The sequence below is a fragment of the Meriones unguiculatus genome, chromosome 15 (genome assembly GCF_030254825.1).
Source record: "Meriones unguiculatus strain TT.TT164.6M chromosome 15, Bangor_MerUng_6.1, whole genome shotgun sequence".
In the NCBI taxonomy this organism is placed as follows: Eukaryota; Metazoa; Chordata; class Mammalia; order Rodentia; family Muridae; genus Meriones; species Meriones unguiculatus.
This window is the reverse complement of record NC_083362.1, coordinates 74,574,114-74,596,461: the sequence shown is the minus strand read 5'-3', so window position 1 is coordinate 74,596,461 and position 22,348 is coordinate 74,574,114.

Below are 22,348 nucleotides of genomic sequence, written 5' to 3'. Positions count from 1 at the left end.
GGTGGAAGATACTTAATCTGCATAGTTTTATCAGGATTTTAAAATTTCATTGCAACTGCAGATGATCCCCAGTTGAAATCCATGTTTTAGTCTTCCAAATGACAGCGAAATAGAGGCGGGATTTTGAAGGAGCCGTAGCTCTGGGGTGACAAGAGCACCAGGTGGTTAGGTAGAGTCAGGAGGGGTGGGTGACAGGAGGCTGGAGGCCGTTTGGCTGGGAAATCCCTCAGCCATGGGCGTGTGTTCATGGCCATCTCGTAGCTGACCTTCACCCTCGAGACCCAGCTCCTACCTCTTCCCTTCCCTCTATTTCCCTGAGGAAAGTCACCCTTCCCAGCCCTCTAGGGTTATTAGGAAGGAATTTGACCCAAGCCCTGGTATGTTATGATGAAGGGTGGAGGGGTAGCTCCATGGTTTTCCTAGATTAAATAACACTGTTCGGAGATGACCACATGAGTCATGATCCTTTGCTAGGCTGGAAAAGCGTCTGTGTCAATGGTGGTGCTGGGGGTCACGTGGGATAGGGCCGGATAGGATGTGGGTAGGGTGGTCAGTGCATCTCAGGGCATAGGGACAGCTTTGTCCAGGGACACTGAGTGCTCTCTGGAAGACTGGCCCTGAAGACAGGGGAGCTCTAAGGTGTCTTGTTTCTCAAGAGGTGTCAGAAGCGGGTCCCCACCGTGGATAGAAAATCCAGGTTTCACCACACTGCCCTCCTCTCCAGGGGCTCTAAGGAGCAACTGCTTCTTCTGCTTTCAGCTTCTGGAGATACCTACAGTTTTGGGCACTTGTCCTGCCTACTGTCTTCAGAGTATCATAATATCGCCAGGTGTCTCCTTGTATCCCTTGCTCACTTAAAAGAACCCTGGTGAGTTACAGGGAAGGCCTTCACGAAGCCCCAGATCATGCCGCCATCAGAAGCCCTTCAGTTTGGGCTGGGGGATGTAGCTCAGTTGGTAAAGTACCTGCCTAGCATGCATGATGGATTTGATTACCAGAACTGCATAAAACAGATGTGTGCTACACACATATACTTAGAATTCAGAAAGTGGAGGCAGGAAGATCAGGAGTTCAAGATCATCCTCAGCCGTGTAGAGTGTTCAAGGCCAGCCTTGGCTACAGAAGAACCTGTCAAAGAAGAGAGAGAAGGAGGAGGAGGAGGAGGAAGAGGAGGAGGAGGAGGAGGAGGAGGAGGAGGAGGAGGAGGAGGAGGAGGAGGAGGAGGAGAGAATAAAAAAGAGGAAGAGAGGGAGGAAGAAATTAAGACAAAATTTTTTTGGTAAGATTTATTTTTACTTTTTAAATGTGTGTTAGTGTGTGTGTGTGTGTGTGTGTGTGTGTGTGTGTGTGTGTGTGTAGGCATGCAGATAAAATTTGGGACTACCTCAGGTACCAATCCTCACCTTCCACCTCATTTGAAGCAGGGTCTCTTACCCTCACCAGCTTAGCTGGCCTAAGAGCCCCCAAGGACTCCTCTGCCTACATCTCCCATCCTGCTGGTATGAGACAAACACCACCACATCTGGCTTCCATAAACTCTGAGGATCTGAACTCAGAGCCTCAACACTTGCACGGTGAGTACTTTATCCAGCAAACCATCCCCCCAGCCCTCCCCTTAACTGTTCCGTTCAGTCCCATTAGGGGTATTCCTATTGCCCGACATTGTCTCCAAGCTCTCCACTTCACAGAACCAAAACTCCATGTGCCGTAAACACTCTCGTTTTGTGGTTTCCTGGCTCCTGACCTTCACCGTTCTGCTTTCTGTCACGTCATTCAAGAGCATGCAGAGTCACACAGCAATGGGCCTTCTGCGACTGCCTTTCTCAACGTATCATGGGCGTCCCCCGGGGCTCCTTTGTGTTGCAGCTGGGGCAGAGCACCTTTGGAAGGCTGACTGACTTTGCTGCCCTGTGTGCAGATGAGAAACCTTTGGAAGGCTCACTGACGCTGCACTGTACGCAGATGCCGTGCTGAAATCATTCTTGTCTGTCCCAGGCATGTGCATTGCCTCTGCCTTTCAGCTCTACTGATACTTTTACTATGAACACAGATATGCAAACATCTCTTTCAGGCTCTCCGTTCTTTGAGGTATATATTAAGGTGGCACTGCTTACTAAGTCCATAAAGCCAGGGTCACTGTTCCAAAGATTTATACCTTAAAGGAAATAGTTAGAGAAAATCACAGTGAGGAAGCTATAAGGAGGACCTTAGCATCCATCCACCTGCTTTCTTATTTATTTGCTTATTTACTCACTTACTTGTTTATTTACTTATTCATTTTCTTACTGTATAAAACAGTCTGGCCTCAAAATCATGGAGATCTGCCTCTGCTTCTCCCCGCAGAGTGCTGAGATGAAAGATGGACAACACCACACCCAGCCTCTCAGCATCCTTCAAAAACAGCAGTGAGAACACGGAGGCCACACAGGTCCAGACGCACATCACTTTCCCACAGATCCTGGGAAGCAGACCAGGAGCAGGCCTGAGTCTGGGAAGCTACCAAGCCCTGGGCCAGCATGGATGGAAATGAACTGCCTGTGGTTCTGGATGGCGATGGCAGAGGTGGGCCTGTGATTAAGGAGAGGAAGGGACCACAAAGAGATCACAGTGCAGCGTGTCAGTGCTCTTTCTCTGTTGGGTTAAGAACTGAGCCACCCGAGGTCTATCTTCCCACAAAGTTTCCCTGAATCAGCTGCTGTCTTTTGTTGTTGTTTTTTGTTCTTGTTTTTGGTTTTGTTTGTTTGTTTTTGCTTTTTTTTGTTTTTCTTCTATTCCCAAGTGAGGGTGCTAGGCAAAGACACACCTTATTCTTCACGCCAGCCCCTCAATCCACCTTCTGCAGGTGTCACAGACACTGGTCCCTGGTGTAGTCAGCTTCCTGGGATACTGAGCCCGGCTTCTAACTCACACACTCACACCCCCCATGGGGTCTCAGCAGTGTTCATGGCGGCTGTCCACGGCCATGCACACTAACGGAGCTCTGGAAAGTCTTTTCTCTGTACATCAAGAGCAAATAAATGATAGTTCTCCGCTTCTGAATTCTTCTCCCATAAAATGGGAGATTAATTTGCTTACACACATTCTGAGAGCTGATTAAAAAGCTGGTTTTATACACATAGCTTTGGCTGATGAGCAAATTAGACATTGAGAAATCAGATGCAAATGAGTAGTTTACAGACACTTTTGAAATTATATAATCGCCTCCCAGATTGTGTGAAAAACCAAAGAAACTAGTTTAGAATGGGCCTATGGAAGCAGCTAAAAGAGGGTTTCTAAATGCTGTCAGCTTTATTTTTTTTATTGCATTTGTCGTATATATTGCTTTCATTTGTTTATGCGTGTGTTTGTATTTATGTGTGTACGTGTGGGTACCCTGGAAGATCAAAGGCAACTTTGGAAGACTAGCTCTTTTCTTCCATCAAGTGGGTTCTGGGAATCAAACTCAGGTCTTCAGTCTTGGCATCAAGCACGTTCACCCACTGAGGCATCTTACTGGCCCTTCGGAATTTAGTTTTTGGGTGTTTGTTTTTTAGGTTATCTGCCACAGTATCACAGGGTTTCCTGTGAAGTCTTAGGATTTAATTCATCCAGTGAATGGTTTATTTCAGTGGAGCCCCTGAACGGAAAGTATGCAAAATGACAACCAAAAAGATATCTTTTCTAGTCTTCAATTTTTCACTGGAAAACATAAACTCTAAACGTAGATTCAGTGAGGATGTTTATGGAATGGCCACTGAACGGTATGCTAGCTGTCAGTCAACCATCTGTGACATCCAGGGAGATGGCTGCCATCCACAGTGGCCCACCTCTTAAAAACAAGGAGAGAGTGACTTGCTGCAAGCCAGAGGGGGAATTTACAGCCTGTGTTTCCCAGGTGTGACTCCAGGTGCCTGTTCCCTAAGCACAGGCTTGCTCCTGATTTTACAAATGAAAGGGACTGCCCCATGGGCGTGATGGCAGTGCCAGTTGAAGAGTGCATGTGATGGATGTGCTGGGTTCCTTCCGGGACTAGGTAATGGATATCCGCATTGCTTTTGCCTTGCTTTCTCCCAAGGCAATGTTTTGTTGTTGAGAGTTTTCCCTTTCACTCCCTCCCTCCAGTTCTATCCTTCTTTTCCTCCACTAGCTCCCTGTACACTGCAGCTTCCTGTCCAGGCCACACCCTTTCTTTCTGTTCTGTGTTTAGCAATGCCCTAGCCTGGTTAACAGGAACCTTTTGTTTCTCTTGTAGAGATAGCTCTAAAAGCTTCCCAGTTGGCCCACCCTGTCCATTTCTGGGGTACAGGAAGAAGGAACTTGCAAGGAGTGGGGATATGCCCTGTGGGTTCCCCCTAACCCCACCTCCAACTTTCCATCAACTGGATAAAAAACATCCTCTCCTGGGCCCCCATTTTCTCCCCCGAAACATGTCATCAGCACCACAAGCCCTGTAGGCCATGCTGCTTGGACTTGGATCCACAAGCAAATCACTGGAACCTCTGTCCAGTACAGGTTCTGCGCACATAGATCTGGGCTGGGGCCCGAGAATGCCAGGAGAAGTTGTTTGGCCATCTGCTGCTCTCATGCTGAGCAGAAAGCTTTAGTGACCCCATCTACTGGGATCTCCATGAGACAGCACAGGATGGGTCCAGGTCCCGGGACTTACAAGCACAGCAATCCTTGGGGAAGGCCTTCCTTGTCCTAATGCAGGCTATTGAGTTTCTCTACAGGGCCAGTGTTGATGGTAAAGTACCTGTGTAGCATGCAGGAGGCCCTAAATTCTATCCCAGACACTAAACAAAAAATAGCATATTTTATCCCAATAAAAAAGCAAACAACACCCCACAACTTTATGAATGCTTTAGACAGGCCTGGACAGATGACTCAGTGGTTAAGAGCACTTGCTGATCTTGCAGAAGACTTGGGTTCAGTTTCCAGCACCCACATGGCTGTTCACAACTCCAGTTCCAAGGGATACGATGCCCTCTTCTGGTCTCTGTGGGTACCAGGCATGCACATGGTGCCCAGACTTACATGCAGGCCAAACACCCATACACAAATAAGTAAATCAACAAACAAACAAACCTTTTTTTTAAGCTTCAAGCCATAGTTCTCTATTCAGGGAAGCCCTTGAATATATACAAACACTTCGTCAGTATTGTTGTTGCTCTATTTTGTTTTGAGACAGTGTCTTATATACTCTAGGCTAGCTTTAAGCTTTCTTTGTGGTTGTTGGAGTTGTCTTCCTGCCTTGGAATCCAAGTGCTGAGATGACATGCATGTGCCACCGCACCCTGGACAAATCACTAAAAGTTGCTAATAAATTAACTCATTCCTGTTTCTTTCCCTTAAAAAAAAATCACTTTTCCGGCCAGCTGTGCTGGCATATGCATTTAATCCCAGCACTTGAGAGGCAGAGGCAGGTGGATATCTGTAAGTTTGAAGGCAGTCTGGCCTACAAAGCCAGGTCATGAAAGCCAGGGCTACACAGATAAGCCCTGTCTCAAAACAAAAAAACAAACAAACAAAAAACAAAACAAAAAGCTCTAACAACAACAAAATCACTTTCCTGAGATCCAAAGGTCTTAACTGTGACACCACTCTATACTGCTTGCCTAATTTTTAGAAGCAAGAAGTCATTCTCAGATTTAAGGGCAGATGTTCCCAGAAGGGACAATGTGTGCAGGGCTGGTGTGGGGTACCCCAGATGGATGAAGAAACAAGAGGAACACTCTCCAACGGTGGACAAAGGGCCAGGACTCTGTCTAACTACAGACAATGCTGCCTGGGCTAGCCCCATGATTCAGATCCCAGCTCAGACACGTTAGCTGCCTGACTTGTGGGAATGTCCCCCTTGTCTTGGTTTCCCCATCTGCAAAACAGAGCCTCTAAAATCCCAATCCTGTATGAATCTTATGATATTTCTGGGAAGGGACCCCTCTGACAATCTCATCAGAACTTTAGAAACCTAATTCCCATACATGCAATTACACTGACTGATGTTGTTTTACACTTTGTTCTCATACTCAGAGAAGAGCTAATGGGCTCTGGGAATGCTTCCCTCTACAGTAACAGCATATTTGGGCTAACCTGGGGTTAGCATAAACGTGGCATCATGGACTAATGGACAGGCAGCCATTGAACACAGGCTGTGTGTCATGTGGTGCCCTGCGGATTCTGAACACCACAGTAAAAGAAATTCGGTCACTTCCTCTCAAAGGTCTCAGGGTGGGCGGAGCGCAAGTAATACCTCCTTGTCATTAATTAATCAACTGCCACCAAGGGTGTGCTCCAAGGAGTTGAGGTAAGCCACACTTTACCTTGGCTGTGGCACAAATCTGGGCCACGTTTCCCTCTTCCTGTCTCCTTAGTTCATGACTTTATTACCTTGCTGTAATACTTGCACTCTCGTTTGACCTTGACCTGTATAAGCTGAACTCCAGAAACACACTTTGAGGAGCTGAAGTTGGTGAAGCCTTGGTAGAGCTTACATGTTTGGGGAAAAGGGAATGTGGATAAAGAATAGAGCTGAAAAGCCTGCAGTGACAAAGCACGGATCTTTAGTCATGAGTGAAGAGACGGCGAGAAGAGGTTGGTCATGGGCTGGCAGGTCTAAAACCAGTAAGAAAGCAATGTGACTAATAGGAAAATTTCATTAACTTTTACTGTATGGCGCCCTTCACTCCTCATATAAAATCAGCAAAGTCCACATGGTGTGCACACTTTGGACCTGAGTGTGGATTTTTTTTGGGGGGGGGGATACTGAGTGGGTGAAGAGCAGTTGACATCACTTGTTAACATCCTACAGCTAAAGTGTAAGCCTGGCTCTAAGCTGGGAAGCCTGCCTCACCACACTTGCTAGATTGCCCTCTGTGTGAACCCTCAGGAACCCCTGTACCAAAGTGTTTGTCCCTCCCTGGGCTGTCAAGGGCTACAGAGAACGATATATGGGTGAAGGCCTGGAAACAAGCACACTGTATCTTAACTGGACCCCTTGATGAAAATAGACAGGTGGCTCATGGGGACAGATGGGGTGGGAGCCAGGACGCAAATGTGAACCAACTCTGTGGAACTGGCTCCTCCGAATTCTGCCTCAGCCATTGCATCGCCTGCCTTCCAGGGTGCTAGGGCCATCGGGAAGCCAGTCACACTGCCCCAAGACAGCCTCTAAGGCAAACGGCCCTGATTTGTTATTCCGGATCCTCGTGGTGGTTCAGATCCACCTCTGTCCAACTAGATAGCTGAGGGCAGGAACCACCCGAGTGACCGATAACTGCCTCCCTCTGACGTTCCTCAGCTGAGCTCACAGCCGAGCTCACAGGCTGCAGGAAGACTGGGCTGGGTCAATCGCCTGGTCTCCGGCACCGGGGCCTCCAGCACCATCTTAACGCCCCCACCCCATCTCTGTGAGGGTACAGAGCTCTGTTTCCTCTGCAAGCACCACCCAGGCTCCTCTGCAGAGCAGACGCTGGTGTGAATCCTCGGACAGACATGGGCTCAGAGGGCCCGGGGAGGTCCCTCAGCAAACAGTCAACAATTCTTGACAGGATTTTGTCTTGCTCCAGATTTGCACGTGGAAGACCCAGCTGACCCTCGGTATGACTGTATTTGGATGTGCGGCTTTTAGGAGGCACTTGAGGTTAAATGAGGTCACTAGAGGAGGCACTTGAGATGTAGTGGCATCTTAAGTGGCCTTATTAAAAAAAAAATCTCATTCTTTCTATAGATGGACACACCAGGAAAAGGCCGTGTGAAGACAGCAAGAATATGGTGGGTGGTCTGTAAGCCAAGAAGAGTCATTAAACAGAGCCCAACCTCGCTAGCACCTTCATTTGAGACTTCCGGGGACTGGAGAGATTGCTCCGGATGTAAAAAGCTTCAGCTCAGTCACCGGAACCTGGGTTTTATCCCTAGAACACATGTTAAAAAAAAAAAAATCTGAGCCAAGGGCCAGAAATAATGGCATACACCTTTAATTCAGCACTGCAGAAGCAGATGCAGAAGCATCTCCATACATTCAAGGCCAGCCTGTTCACACACAGAATTCTAGGCCAGTCTACACAGTGAGACCCGTGTCTATACACCCCGCCCCCTCGCCAGCTAAGCGTGAGCCAGGGAGCAAGCCAGTAAGCAGCTTTTGTCCATACTTTCTACTTCAATTCCTGCCCCGATTTTCCTCAGCGATGGACTGAGACCTGGAAGTGTAAGTTGAAAGAAAGCCTTTCCTCTTTTGCTTCCGGTCATATCCCAGCAGCATAAAAGCAGACTTGAACATCCTCAGTGTGGAAACGTGTTGCATAGGCCTGAAGCAGGAAGAAGCGCTACCCTTTGAGCCTTTTAACCAATTAGGTGAAGGCATGTACTCATGCAAAGGACGGGGAAAGAACACGATACAATGCAATGTACGCAGGAAGATGGGACATTGATAAAGTTTCATCATGTCCAGCTAAAGGGTCACCGGTGCTTGGAGCACACCCACCCTGAGGCTTGCATGCTCAGCAGTATCTCTCGTCAGGCACGCTTCTCCTCCACGAGGTTCTGGACCCACCAGGCCTTCCATCCCTGGTCCCGTGGGTTCCATTTTCCCATAGAAGGGAACATCCCCCTGACTCAGGCCCCCATCTCCACCACAGCATGAGCGGCCGTCTTCCTCCTCAGCACCTTTTCCCTAACTACACACCTTGTTAATGAAAAGCCTCCATCAAGCCCGCCCGCCAAGACCAAGCGTGATTTTCCACAGAGTTGTGCTGGCCAGCCATTCTGCCTGAGGGTGTCACAAGGCTTGCTCTTCATGACAAAATTCCCCGGAACCAGATCCTTCTCTGAGTCAGCGCTGAATCCTCTATTGAGTATCAGGTGGCTGCGGTGAGCTGATACCTGCCTGGCTGTTTTGACATCGGGACCCTTGCCTGTGCTGGGTGTGCCTCCATCACACAGGCCAGGATTCCTATGTTACTTTTATACATTTCTCAATACACACAGCTCTTTCAGGGTTACACTTACTCAGGAGATGACTGTTTTTCCATTTATAGAGAACCTTCATTCATTTTTGAAAACATTTTATTTTTAATGTAAACAAATGAATGCAAATGTTGAGGGGCTAAAAACAGAACAACAACAAAAAACTAAAGAGGGAAACAAGACAATGTTCCACCCAGAACCTTTATTCATCAAGAATAATTGTTTAGTGGTGCTCCCATTCCTTTATGTCTATCTTATTTGTATACAAACAAAATATATATGAATATTCTGTAGGTCTTAAAGACAAGACCAAGTTAAGATTGTGCTAGACACTGTCTAACTATAAAGTTTTTCAGTTCTATATTTTGGGACCTTACATATTAGGGGGACTTAACATATTAGCATGTTTTCTCTCTCTCTCTCTCTAAGGTCAGAGGTCAAAGGCATATGCTAACACTATGCTGGCACACAGGAATCTGTAATGGAAAGGCTGTACCTCACTGAATCACCGTAACTGGGTGCTTTTGTCTCATTGTTCTGTTGGCAGTACTGGGGAGTGAACCGAGGACCTCATGCCTGTGAGGCAAGCACTCTAACCACTGCGCTATATCCCCAGTTTAGTAGTTTTAGACAGGCTCTCATTATGTAGTCCAGGCTGGTCGATAACTTCTGATCCTCCTACAGAGTGCTGTGGTTACGGTGTGCATCGCCACACCTGGCTTGTTGTGTTGTGACAGGTGACAGAGTAGGTAACCATTCCGTGAGTCTAAGTGCATGCACCTATACGGATGTTTGCAGCCTACATTCTTTTTCTAAACATCTAATTATTGATTAATTAATCAGTTTGAGCTGCTTTGAAATCAGGGCTCACTCTGTAGCCCAGGCTGGCCTCAGACTCTGGGCTATCCCCTACCTCACTCTTTTACGTGCTGGGTTTACAGGCATGTGCCACCACATCTGGCTTTGCAGGGTAGATTCCTTTTCTAATAAATAAATGAATAAATAATAAATAAGCCCTTTTCCCATGAGAATGAATGAATGAATAATAACGCAAGCAAGCCAGCCTGTTATGGTGGCACACAGTTTTAATTCCAGATCTCTGAGTTCCAGGCCAGCCTGGTTTACATAGTGAGTTCCAGGACAGCCAGGGCTACCTAGTAAGGACCTATCTCAAACAAACAACTCCCACAGTTTTTACATGTTATTTACTTATTTCGAGTGCATGTTTGTGTGTATGGTACTTTAACTCTATGACCTGTAGGGTAAATTCTTAATGATAGAAAAACTGGATCTAAGGTATCCTGCATTTTAAAATTCGGCTTCTGCCAACCCTGCCCCCAGAGGGGTCTCTGCAGTTCACCGTACCAACAATGTGTGAAGCTGCCAGGCTCCTCACACTCCCAACTAAGCTCATACAGATCGTTGATGAGTGACCTCATCCGTGACTTAATGACGGCACCATCATTATGTAATTTGCATTTCCCCAATTATGAGGGAAGTTAAGCACCATTTAACATAATTATATATTTGTTGGCCATTTATATCTGTGGCTCTATGAAGGGCTTTGTCCTTTTCTAATTATTTTATTAAGGAAATTAGCTTTTTATCTGGTTATAGGTTGGAAGTCTTCCTTAGATTTTTCACTATTTGAAACTATTATTTTTCTACAATCAAAAATACTTAAAATTGTGCACCTATCAAGTTGAATAATTTTGCCCTGGTTTCCAGTTCTTCTGCTATTTATGGAGAATTCCAAAATGCTAAAGATCTGTGTTCCTTTTTCTCCTACTGCTTTAGTAAAGTCTACAATTAAAACCTCCAAAAGTTGAATCATCTAGAGCAGCTTAAGCGAATAGAAACATGGTGATACAGTGTCCTGCAGGGTCCAGTTTTGCAGCCACCAGCCAGGGCTACATGTGGCTTGAACTGTAGCTGTCCCAACCGAATAAAACAGTGTTTGCTTTTGCTAAATTTTAGCTTGAGCATATGAATACTTGCTGATTTTTATTTTTTATAAGTTTTATTTATTTACTTTATGTGTATGAATGTTTTGTATGCATGTATGTCTGTGAATTATGTGTGTGCTTGGAGGCCAGAAGAGGTCGTCGGATTCCTGGAATTGGAGTTACAAAGGGTTATGAGCTACCCTGTGGGTGCTAGGAATTGAACTCTGGTACTCTGGAAGAACAAATAGTGATCTTAACCTCTGTGCTAGCTAATTTTATGACAACTTGACCTAACCTAGAGTTATCTGAAAAAATGAAATCTCAGTTGGGAAAATGCCTTCATGAGATCCAGCTGTAAAGCATTTTCTTAATTTAGTGATAAATGGGGATAGAGCCCAGCCCGTTGTTGGGGGTACCATCCCTGGGCTGGTGGCCCTGGGTTTCATAAGAAAACAGGATGAGCAAGCCAACAAGCAGCACCCCTCATGGCCTCTGCATCAGCTCCTGCCTCCAGGTTCCTGCCCTGCTCTATTTCCTGTCCTGGCTCCCTTCAGTGATGGACTACACTGTGAAAGTGTAAACCAAATAAGCCCTTTTCTCCCCAACTTGGTTTTGGTTGTGGTATTTTGTCACAGCAATAGAAACTCATCTCCTCTGAACCATTCCTCCAGCCCCTTTATTTTTAATTTCTTTTGTTTATTTATGTCTTTTAGAGACAGGGTTTCACTTTGTAGCCCAGGCTGGCCTGGAACCCACAGAGATCTGCTTACCTCTGCCTCTCTGAGTGCTGGGATTACAGGCATGCACCACCCCCACCTGGCTCTTTACTTTTTTAATTACATTTTATTTTGTTTATTGTATGTGAATGCATGTGAGCACGTGTGGAGGCCAGGAGACAATTTCCAGGAGTTGGTTCTCTCCTTCCCTGTGGGTTCTGAGGATATAACTCACGTCATCCAACCCGGCAGCAATATTGCTTTTTATTTACTGTTACTTTATTTTGAAATAGTTGTGTGTGACTAGTCATTTTCTAGAAAATCCCATACATGTGTAGAATTTCATCTCTCCCCCCACCCCTTTGAAAGGCACTATAGCCCAGACTGGCCCGGCACTCACTTTGTAGCGCAGGATGACTAAACATTCACGATAGGCGGCTATCTTAGCCTTCCCAGTGTTGGGGTGACGAGTGTGAGCCAGTGACGAGCCAGCTTATGACTTGCATCGGTGCAAAGGCTGAAGTAAGGCTCACACCTCCCCTGCTATCAAATGCCGAACCAGTGTTCTAGCAGCACCCTCTGAACTGGCCCGGTCCCCGGGGTCTGAAGTGTCTCTGTCACCACAGGCTCAAGCCTGTGTCTATGTGCTGTATTTACGAACCTCCACTCAGCTCGGTTGAGGCTCCCAGCAAGCTTCCCCAGACACTGACTCTACAGTGACTTAACAGATTGTCTCTTCACTAGCCACTGCACAGAAGAGGGAGGTTCATTCCTAGTTATTTTCTATTCCGTTTTTTTAAGTTATTTATTTACTTTACATCCCAGTCACAGCTACTGCTCTCTTCCTCTCCTTCCAGTCCTTCCCTCTCACTTTCCTTCCCTCCCACCCCACCTCCCTCTCCCTGCCTCCTTCTCTTTTCCTCAGAAAAGGGGAGGCCTCCTGTTCTGTTTCTAACCTCAGCATTTTCACCTATACTTACCATGCTGAAAGAGAACATAAGAAGTGGGTGAAGGTTGACCGCTGTGACCTTAAGAAATGGACATACGTGTAGGGTCGGGATTAGGTCAACAACATCTGCTCATATCACATTTCTGGACCACGCCACCCTACACAGCTATGCATCATCAGGCACCCGGGTCCCACACACCTGTCCTCCACTTACTCTCTGGGGAGGCTGGGTGGTACTTGCTAACAAGACAGCACCACTGACCATTTCAGAATGATCCCCCTTTTCAGAGAGAAGAATGCTGGCTTTGTATTAATAACATAGGACAAGTTCCATGGAATTTCAGTTCCACAGATAAAACAGACCCACAGTGAAGTCACCTTTTCTCCTAAGGAATCTGATTTGTTTTTTGTTTGTTTTTTTTTTTTCCTTTTCTTTTCTTTTTGAGACTAAGTCTCATGTATCCCAGGCTAGCCTCAAACTTGCCACAAGAAGGCAAAGTTGATCTTGATCTCCTGGTCCTCCTGTTTCCACCTCCTAAGTGCTAGTGTCACAGGCATATGGCACCACTCCCTCCTTGATTTGATCTGTAACTAGTCAGTTAAACTGCCATCTCATAGTCAGGATCTGACGTGTGCTTCCAGCATGCCTTACCTGGAGCATCTGCACGCTCTACTCATTCCTCCATCTCTCCTATCTGAGCCTGAGGGTCGGGGCAGGGGCGGAAGGGGCTATCACAGAAGGGTCCTCTGTTCTGAAGTATTCTTCACAGCTCTTTCATGGTTCTCAATGTCTTAAGCCACAGTAGGCACCTCAAGTGCAGTCTGTAGTCATGCTTAAGGGGTCAGCTCTTGGATCTGGCATTTCCTTACTGACTAAAGTAGTATTCCTCAGTTCCTTGAGTCTGCTCCACAGCCTCCTAAAACTGAGGCAGATTCAGTCTCATTGTCTGCTCCCCAACCCCAGGGAGGGGAGGGATTTCCTAACATGTCCCCTGAGTATTTCTGTTTTCTTATTTTTAGTATTCCCTGGGTCTCAAAACTGAAGTATCATGCTGTGCGGCACACGCCTTAAATGCCAGCACTGAAGAGGTAGAGGCCAGCCAGTCTCTGAGAGTTTGCGGCCAGCCGGGTCTACAAAGTGCGTTTTGGCCGCATGGGTTATTTGGTAAGACAATGTCTCAGCAATATCCCCCCCCAAACCAACCCCTCAAAATGCACCAAAATGCTCAAATAGTACCTCCTTCCACTCAGAAAACAAAAATGGTATTCAACCTTCCCTGACTTCTCTCCCTTTCTCCTCTGCTCTCTTAAAACAGCTCAATCTTTGCCCCAGAGCTCATGAAATTTAGCACCGAATACTAGAGCAACAGTAAGTTAAATTAAAAAGAGAAATTAAAGTTGGCAAGGCAGACACTCAATCCATTTTGAAGGTTTTTTTTTTTTTTTTTCTCTGTGCTTCTGTGAAAGCTTTCCTACTTCCGGCAGAGGCAGCATTCATTCTATCATCTTCCAGAAGCATGGAGCACCGGACAGTGGGAAATCCTACATCTGCTTGGCAAAATATGCAACACAGGTGTAAACCACAGAGATGCCCAGATGATTGGCAAGGCTACGTGGCTCCTCGTGGGACCTGGTAGAAATGATAACAGGTATCTGATTAATGAGAAATTTAAAGAAGATCCAATCTGTGCCCCACAGCCAACAATCTTTTACAAACTCCCCCAGCCTAGGCTATTGAGGGACCACGCAGTCACAATGAGCCTAATTGTCCATTATTGAAAAACAGTAGGGCACAGGGGATAGTCGGGGATCCGGCTGTGGGAAGGAGGAGGCATCCAGTTCCAACCTCTTTATTTTCTATTGTTGGGGTACAGAGATGTTTTCCTCACCAATGAAACACAAAGGGTTATTTTTCTTGGTGCCAACACTTGCTTTGAAAGTCAGGCTGTGGAGGCCTCTGGTGTCATGTTTAAGTGTGGGTCCCTTAATGCTGTAAATGGAGCCGGCCTGGCCACTCTGTGCTCAGCTCTCTGAATCTGCCTGCTTCAGCATTTTTTTTTTTTTCTCAAACAGAGTAATTATTTTGTGACCGCACCCCTGGAGAGGCCTGTTAATGGTTCGTAAGTGAACAAGGAGGCTGCAAGGGAAGGGAATGCAGATTCTAACTCGGGATCTGGAGTAAAGTCTGAGCCTATTCCTAACTTGTCCAGGAACTGCTATAACAAAGTGCCCCCAACCGGAGGCTTTGGTATGGCTGCAGCAAAAGCACGCCTGGGCTTCAAATGGCAGGGTAGATTGTGTTACTTTTTTGTTTTTAGTATGTTCATGTGTATGTGTATTTTTCTATTTCTATGATGAAACACCATGATCAAGGTGACTTATACAAAGAAGAGTTTCTTTGGGGATAATAGTTTCAGAGGTCTAGAGTACATGAGCATCATGGCAAGGAGCCTGGCAGCAGGCAGACAAACAGGCAGACAGGCAGACAGACAGACAGGCAGACAGGCAGACTTGGTGCTGGAGCAGCAGCTGAGAGCTTACATCTTGAGACAACAGCCATGAGGCAGAGAGAGGGAGAGCCAACTGGGAATGACATGGGCTTTTGAAATCTCAAAGCTGGACTACACTGAACACCATCTCCAGCAAGGCCACACCTCCTAATCCTTCCCAAACAGTTCCATCAACTGGGGAATAGTCAAACCACAGCAGTGTGCACAGGTTCATGTGGGTGCATGCGTGCATGCATGTGTGTGTGTGTGTGTGTGTGTGTCGACATCAGGGAACACTTGTGAGAGCCATTTATTCTCTCTTTCCATGTGTGAGTCCCAGGGTCAGTGGTTAGGCTTGCTGACAAACCCTCTTTACTCACCGAGCTGTCTTGCTGGCCCACTGATGAAGGTTCTTTATTTGATGATACAAAGCCCAAACTGAAGCACTGAGAAACCAATACTGAGCTGGGCAGGTGTGGCAATGCACGCATGTGATTCCAGCTCTCAGAAGGCTGATGTCAGAAGAATCAGGAATTCAAGGTCAGCCTGTGCAACTCAGCAAGTCCCAGGCCAAGCTGAGTAACACTGTGAGAGCTTTCCTGCCTCTCCCCCAGCTGTAGAGCATCACAGTTAATATCTGAGCTAGTAAGAGCTGTTGTCAACCCTTCTCCACACATCTCAACCTGCAGTGTGACTGAGACGTCATACCTTTTCCTTTGCTATGCCTGCTTTCTCCTGAGGCTGAAGTGAGAGCCCTGTCTTGAAGGTACACACTTGCCATGAATCTTCTGACTTCTGGGCTCTTTAATCATAGTCCTTTGTCACCAACACCCATCCTGTTTCCTGTGCTTTACTCTTATCTCTGTTCCTTCCCAACAGTGACTCCGTGTCCCCAAAGGGCTGTGGATTCCACCAGCAGTTATGGAACATTCCATCTAGTCTGTCTTTCCAGTGTCCTCCCTTCAAGCTCAATCTGAGAACTCCAAACTGGCCGATGTTGGTGATTGGGATGAGGAAGGGTTTCCCACCAGGCTCCCTCCTCTTTCCCCTTTGTTCTCACTTCCTCATTTTCCCATCTCCCCTTCTGCTCACGTCCCTGCTCCTACCCATGTTCCCCTTCTTTCTCTTTTTCTATCATACCTCCTCTTCCCCCATCATCTCACCCTAGGTCCCCCATGTCTCTGCTCTGTCCCCCATCATTCCCCACCTTCCTCCTACTTTCCTTGGTCCCAACTTTCATTCTCTCCCTTCTAATTCCTCCTGAATTTGAAACCTAGGCATTCATGTCCTTGGCCCTTTCCAGAGGAAGAGCCCATGGCACTGTGCCTGGACTTAAGGTCCTCCCGTCTGCACTGAGGGCCTGATAGAGGACAGAAGAGTAGTTCAGAATCAGAAGAGAAATGTGGTCAACCTGCTGTCTTCTGGAGGGGCCTGCCCTGGGCAGGGTCTGGCTGCCTGAGCTATAGACTCCTGTAGGCTTTGCAGGGTGCAAAAGTCTCCTTCTTTCCTTCCGGTGTATATGTGTTTGTGTGTGTGTGTGTGTGTGTGTGTGTGTGTATGGGCACAGGATGATAGATATTGCTTAAAATGGCTTTGGTGTAGTCTAAATAAGCTTTTCTTTGATTATCTTCATGGTTTGGGGGCCAGATGGTCAAATTCCAGCTCTAGTGCCAGCTTTTGGCATCATATCCTTTGACCTCAGAGTGTGTACCTGTTTAGAGATTGTGACAGGTGGGTGCCTGGGGCAGTGATGAGGTTTCGGGTGGGCAGGGCTTGCGAGGTCCCTGGACCACAGCAAGCCAGCATTTGGCTGGGGTCCACACTCTGGCTTTCAGGGTCAACAAGTGCATCCCTCCCTCTTACTTCAGAACTAAGACAAATCAGCAGACAGACCTCAAGGTCACCTTCAGAGCTACATTCCAGAGTCAGGAATGACCTTCTAACTCTTTGCCCATCGTCTAGACCTGGCACTGGCCTGAGGGAGAGCTGGGTTTTGTGCTCAGCAGCTTTACTTGGCCTTTTCTTGCCTTGGTCTGAGCAGAGGGAGTGAACAGGACTGGAGTGTGGAGGGGAGAGTCAGAGGAGGGTTGGCTCTGGGCTGAAGGGAGCTCACCCTTCCTGCCCAGCTTGGGACAGTAAGTCTGAAGTATTCTGGGAAGTCTTTCCCAGGTGATCCAGAACCTTGTTTCCAGTTTCATACTAGACCTTCCAGTTCTAGGTACCAAGGATCTGTATGTTTCTTAGGGACCTGGGGATCTGGACAGACACTGTTCCCCGTAAAGTTGGCTGGCACATCATAAGGAAATGATGAATTCAAAGTTGCCTTTCAAAGGTTGAACACCTCTTTTCTTGCCTTTCCCACTTCAAGTTTAGCTGTGCTGCCTGACATGGATTCTCAGCGTGTTTTCCCGTGATTAGTGTTATCCCAGGACACTCCCAACAAGGAGGAACGTGGAAAAGTCACCCAGCATCTGAATGCATTAGCAAATTCCAGGTGAGCTGATGAGATGGCTCAATGGGCAAAGTTGCCTGCTGCCAAGTTGGAAGACCTGGGTTCTATCTTGAGGTGGAGGAGAGAGCTTGCCCTGCAAGTTATGCTCTGACTTCTACTTGTGTGCTATGGCACGTGCACACATGCACATACACACACACACACACATTAATGTACTAATAATAAAAAATGAAGTTCCTGGAGATAAAAGAAAAAGCTATGGCTATTTGCCAGTCAGAGCTCAAAGCATGACTAGGTGACCAGCCAAAGAACCAAAACTGATTTTTTTGTTTTTTAGCTCTTGTGAATTAAAAGTTAAGGGAATGAGTGATGAACAACACAGTCTTAGGGTTCAACTTTATCTCTGGCTCTGACAGAGCACCTTCTCTCAATCTTACTCTGGGCAGTGGAAATGGTGAAAGAGTCCTGGGAAGACACAGGATACCAGACAGAGAGGGCTCAGGGCATAGGGATGAGGCTGTTTACCAACAGGTACAAAGACATCTCATGCCTCTCCTCGTGCCAATGGCTGAACACCAGCCCAGGATCTGACTGGATCACTTCGAAAGAAAAGAGGCTGAACAAGATCAGAACACTTACTCAAGGTCACACGGAATAGCTGGTGGAGGCAGAAGTCAAGGCCGTCTCTCATCTGCTGATAGTGTTGATATCCATAGTGTACATCGCATCCCCTCAGCTTGTTCTGTTGTGTGGAAGTGAGTCACAGATCCTGCCCACAGTCATAAAGAGGCGGCCGCATGAAGGGGTGAGGTGTGGTCCTCAGGAGAGGACATCCCAGCATGTGGAGCCTGTGCACCATGGCATCTCCTGGAGGCCGGTTCTCAAGGAATGCCCAGAAACTAGTTTTCTTCACAGCAGCCTACACTCTCTCTTGAACATGTGTCAGGAACAGAGGTCAATGGCTTATATATTCATATTTTAGCTCAGTGTCCATCCCCACATACCTGTTAGGGAATAACACCTTGGTGTTCCCCAGAAGCACACAAACAAAGCGAAAGTAACCTGGCAAGGTATTTTTTTAAATGGTGTATTATGATATATCAAACCAAGCTAACAAGCAGAACACATGGATGGCTGAGATAGTCTCTGTCTTTTATCCCCAATGCAAGGAAGAACTTGCCTGTGAGGTTGACCCTCAGCCAATGGGGAACAGGAAAGGTAGAAGGGGTAGGCCATTCCAGACCATCAAGTTCTGGGAATGTAGCAGGAGTTTTGTATAAAGAAAAGTTTTACCAGGTGGGGAAGATTTATGGAATGTTGTCCCTTGGCAGGCTAGCCACCTTTGATAGAAAAAAAAAAAAATCTCACAGTAATGTGATAGTTGAATGGCAATGGGCCCCACAGGCCCATATATTTGAATAATTGGTGGCCAGTTGGGAAAGTTTAGGAGGTACAGCCTTGTTAGAGGAGAAGTTAGGTTCTCTGTGCTTTGTGTTTGCAGCTCAAGATGTGAACTTTCAGCATCTTGCTCCAGCCACCATCCCTGTGGCTTCCCTGCCATGACAGAAGGTTTCATGTCTTTAAGGTTTCAAAGCCCAAGCCATTCCCAGTTAGTTGTCTCTGCCTCCTGCTTGTGGATCAAGATGTAAGCTCTCCGTTAACTGCCCCTGCACCATGCTCCTTCGCAGGATGGTCATGGACGCTAACCCTCTTCAACCATGAGCCCAGATGAAACACTTTCTTAGTGCCTTATACAAGTTGAGTTGCTCTACACAGCAGCGATATAGCTAACAAAAGTAGACTATTCCAGGAAACATCAGATGCTTCCATGGAAATGAAGCATCTGCCAGATGACAAAAACAATTATAACAAAAAGAATAATAACAATTATAATAATAAACATTTGTGATAGGAATATTTTGTGTATGTGTTGTGCAAAGGTTAAGTTCCTATGATTGGATTTGCCTGTGAGGCATCCTCTGGGAACCACTGGGTCAATTTAAGGTGGACCGGCTGTATATAGGAGGAAGAGGAGTAGAAGGCAGACTTCCAGACATCCCCAGGATGTCTGAATATCACCGGGGCCAAGAGCTTCTGGAGTTCTTCCTGCATTCACACATAGCTATCACAAATGCTACTTACAGAGGTTGATTCATTGGCCACAGTCAACACAGGCAATGGTTTACCACAATGTATTACTTCGTAATAGGCAATAGTTAAAAATAACAACAACAAATACAGAAACCTTCATTGGTAGAGTCCCATTCCTCTTTGGGACTCCTGCTCCTGCTCCGATCCTTTATTCCCATCAGACACTGACTATCTTCTGAGCAATGGACTTGGCACTGAAACCAGCTGAGAGGCTTCCAAGGGCTCTTCATTTATCCAAGTGAGCCAGCTGGTAGTCTGTCCCACACCTCGTTTTGTGGCGGTTTTATTTTTAGTTAAACTTAGAAGGGAGGATGATTTAGAGTGGAGGAGGTGAGAGAATCGAGTCCACCATAGACTCCCACAGCACCTTCAAAGGCTTCCCCATCCCACCCTGTGCCTGAGCAGTCTTCCCTTCTTGAGCCCATTCTTTTTCCTCATTCCTCCTCTCATGGCGTTTATTCCCGCTCTCTCCATCATGCATACCTGCAGGCCCCCGCCCCCCCATCACACCAGGGGCTTCTCACATAAAACAGCACAGAAAATGAGCATTCCTTTTATGTAAATGATGTCGGAGAGCTAAGGACTGACTTAAACATTTTTGACAACGACAAAGTTATTTGCCCTCTAAACATCCAAACCTGCGGGAAGGTCACGACAGTCACCAGAGCAGTTCAAGGTCATGTTGGAGGAGACTGGCAAGGCTTGAATTTTCAGTAGGGAGGGGCACGCAAGTTTGAAGTAATGCTCATCTAACCTTGCTTTGCTAAGTCTAAGGAAAGTGACCGTGAGTCGTGGGTATATTAGGCTTTTCTCTGTCTGGTTCCTCAGGGGAGTACAGCTTCGTCCTTGGGCCCAGTCCTGTAAAGTCAACAGCATGGATGTTGCTCTTGGCACCTTCAGCCACCATGGTTTTTCCTTTGGGCCCCTGCCAACAGGATGGTATGAGTATTTGGTGCCAAATGACCCAGAAACAAAAGCTGCGAGCAGAACAGGGTGGAAAACTACCTCGTATCTACATAGCTGCCCGAACAGTTCCACCTGTGATTTAACTGTGATTTAGTTAGTACATGGAACAGGAATAAAGCCAGCACATACTTTGTCTCACAAAGAGCACAAGTCCAACCTGAGAGTGAGTCCTCTCTTGTGGCAGAACTCTCTGTTTGGACTTCCCTTCAGCAGGGAAACACCTGCAGGCTACTGACACCTTATGGTGGTGGTCATTTTTTTTCTCCAAGAATTAACACATCTAGGAGTTGGCATGATAGTTTCAATCACTGAGGGATGTTAAAGGAGGGTAATTTTTATTCTTTGGTTTGTTTTATGTCTCAGGGTGAGAAAGTTTGAATAAGAATGCTCCGTGTAAGCACATGTATTTGAACACTTGGTCCCAAGATGGTGACAGTGTTTGGGGAGGGCAAGGCCTCGTTGGAGGAAGTATGTCCCTAGAGGTAGGTAGAGAGAGGCAAAGATGGAGAGAGGGAGTGCCCCAGCAGAGGAAGGGGAGAGAGCAGGAGAGGAACAAGAGAGGAAGAGGAAGAGAGAGACAAAGTGGCAGCTTGGTTCTTTTATACCTTGTGAGCAGCTGAACTGTCTGCTAGGTGTATCTGCCACACACCTGGTTACTAGGCAACCCAGAGCAGACTGCCTACACACTAACAGTGGTGGCTAGCAACTGAACCTAGGTCTTCTGCAAGAACATGTGTTCTTAACCACTGGGCTACCCTCCAGCCCTAGGTTTGGAGAGTTTGAAGACTCATGCTATTTCCACTTGGTTCTCTGTGCTTTGTGTTTGCAGCTCAAGATGTGAACTTTCAGCATCTTGCTCCAGCCACCATCCCTGTGGCTTCCCTGCCATGACAGACTCTGTAGCTGTAAACCCAGATAAACACCTTCTTATATAAGTCAGCCTGATCATGGTGTTTTATCACAGCAATAGAGAACTAACATACAGGATCACAAAATCCTATGTGTGATAGTTTCCATTCTGGGCATCCTGTCTTCTTCACATCACCCCATTTTTAAATAATGCCACATTCTTCTTTTTTTCTTCCATCATTATTCCAAATTTTGCTTCATATCTCCCCATGGATTCTGTTTTGAGTAGCTTATATGTTTTCATTGGTTTTCTAGATTCTCACATATGTACTTTGGTGAGTCACACATGTTCCTTTGTGTGTTTTTAAACTTACCTTTCTCAGCTGTTATCTGACAGGATGAATTATGTGTTTTTCACATTGGCACATAACTTCACCCCCTCTTCACTTCCGGAGCCTATTGCAAAGTGTTCTAAATGTGATGAATCAACTTGGTCTGTTCCCAAAACTACCAAAAATGGGCCGACCAAAATCTCTGCAGACATTATGCACCAAGAGTGACAGCATTCCTTTTCAATAGCACATAAAGAGCACTTGCTAGAAAATCAAATCCAAAGGGAGAAAAAAAAGCAAGACAGAGCAAGTCCTTCGTTATTTGAACCTCTAGGTCCAACCATTGCTAAAATGTACCCTTCACCTTTGACTTCTCTGTTAAGGGAGCTAACTTTTTTTTTTTTTTTTTTACCATATGCTGACTCTATATGAATATTCCTTGCTGTCAAAAACAAAGAGTTTTGATATATATATATATCTATATATATCTATATATATAGATATATATATATTTGTCCTGGTTCGTTTCTTGTCAACTTGACATAAGATAGGGTCATC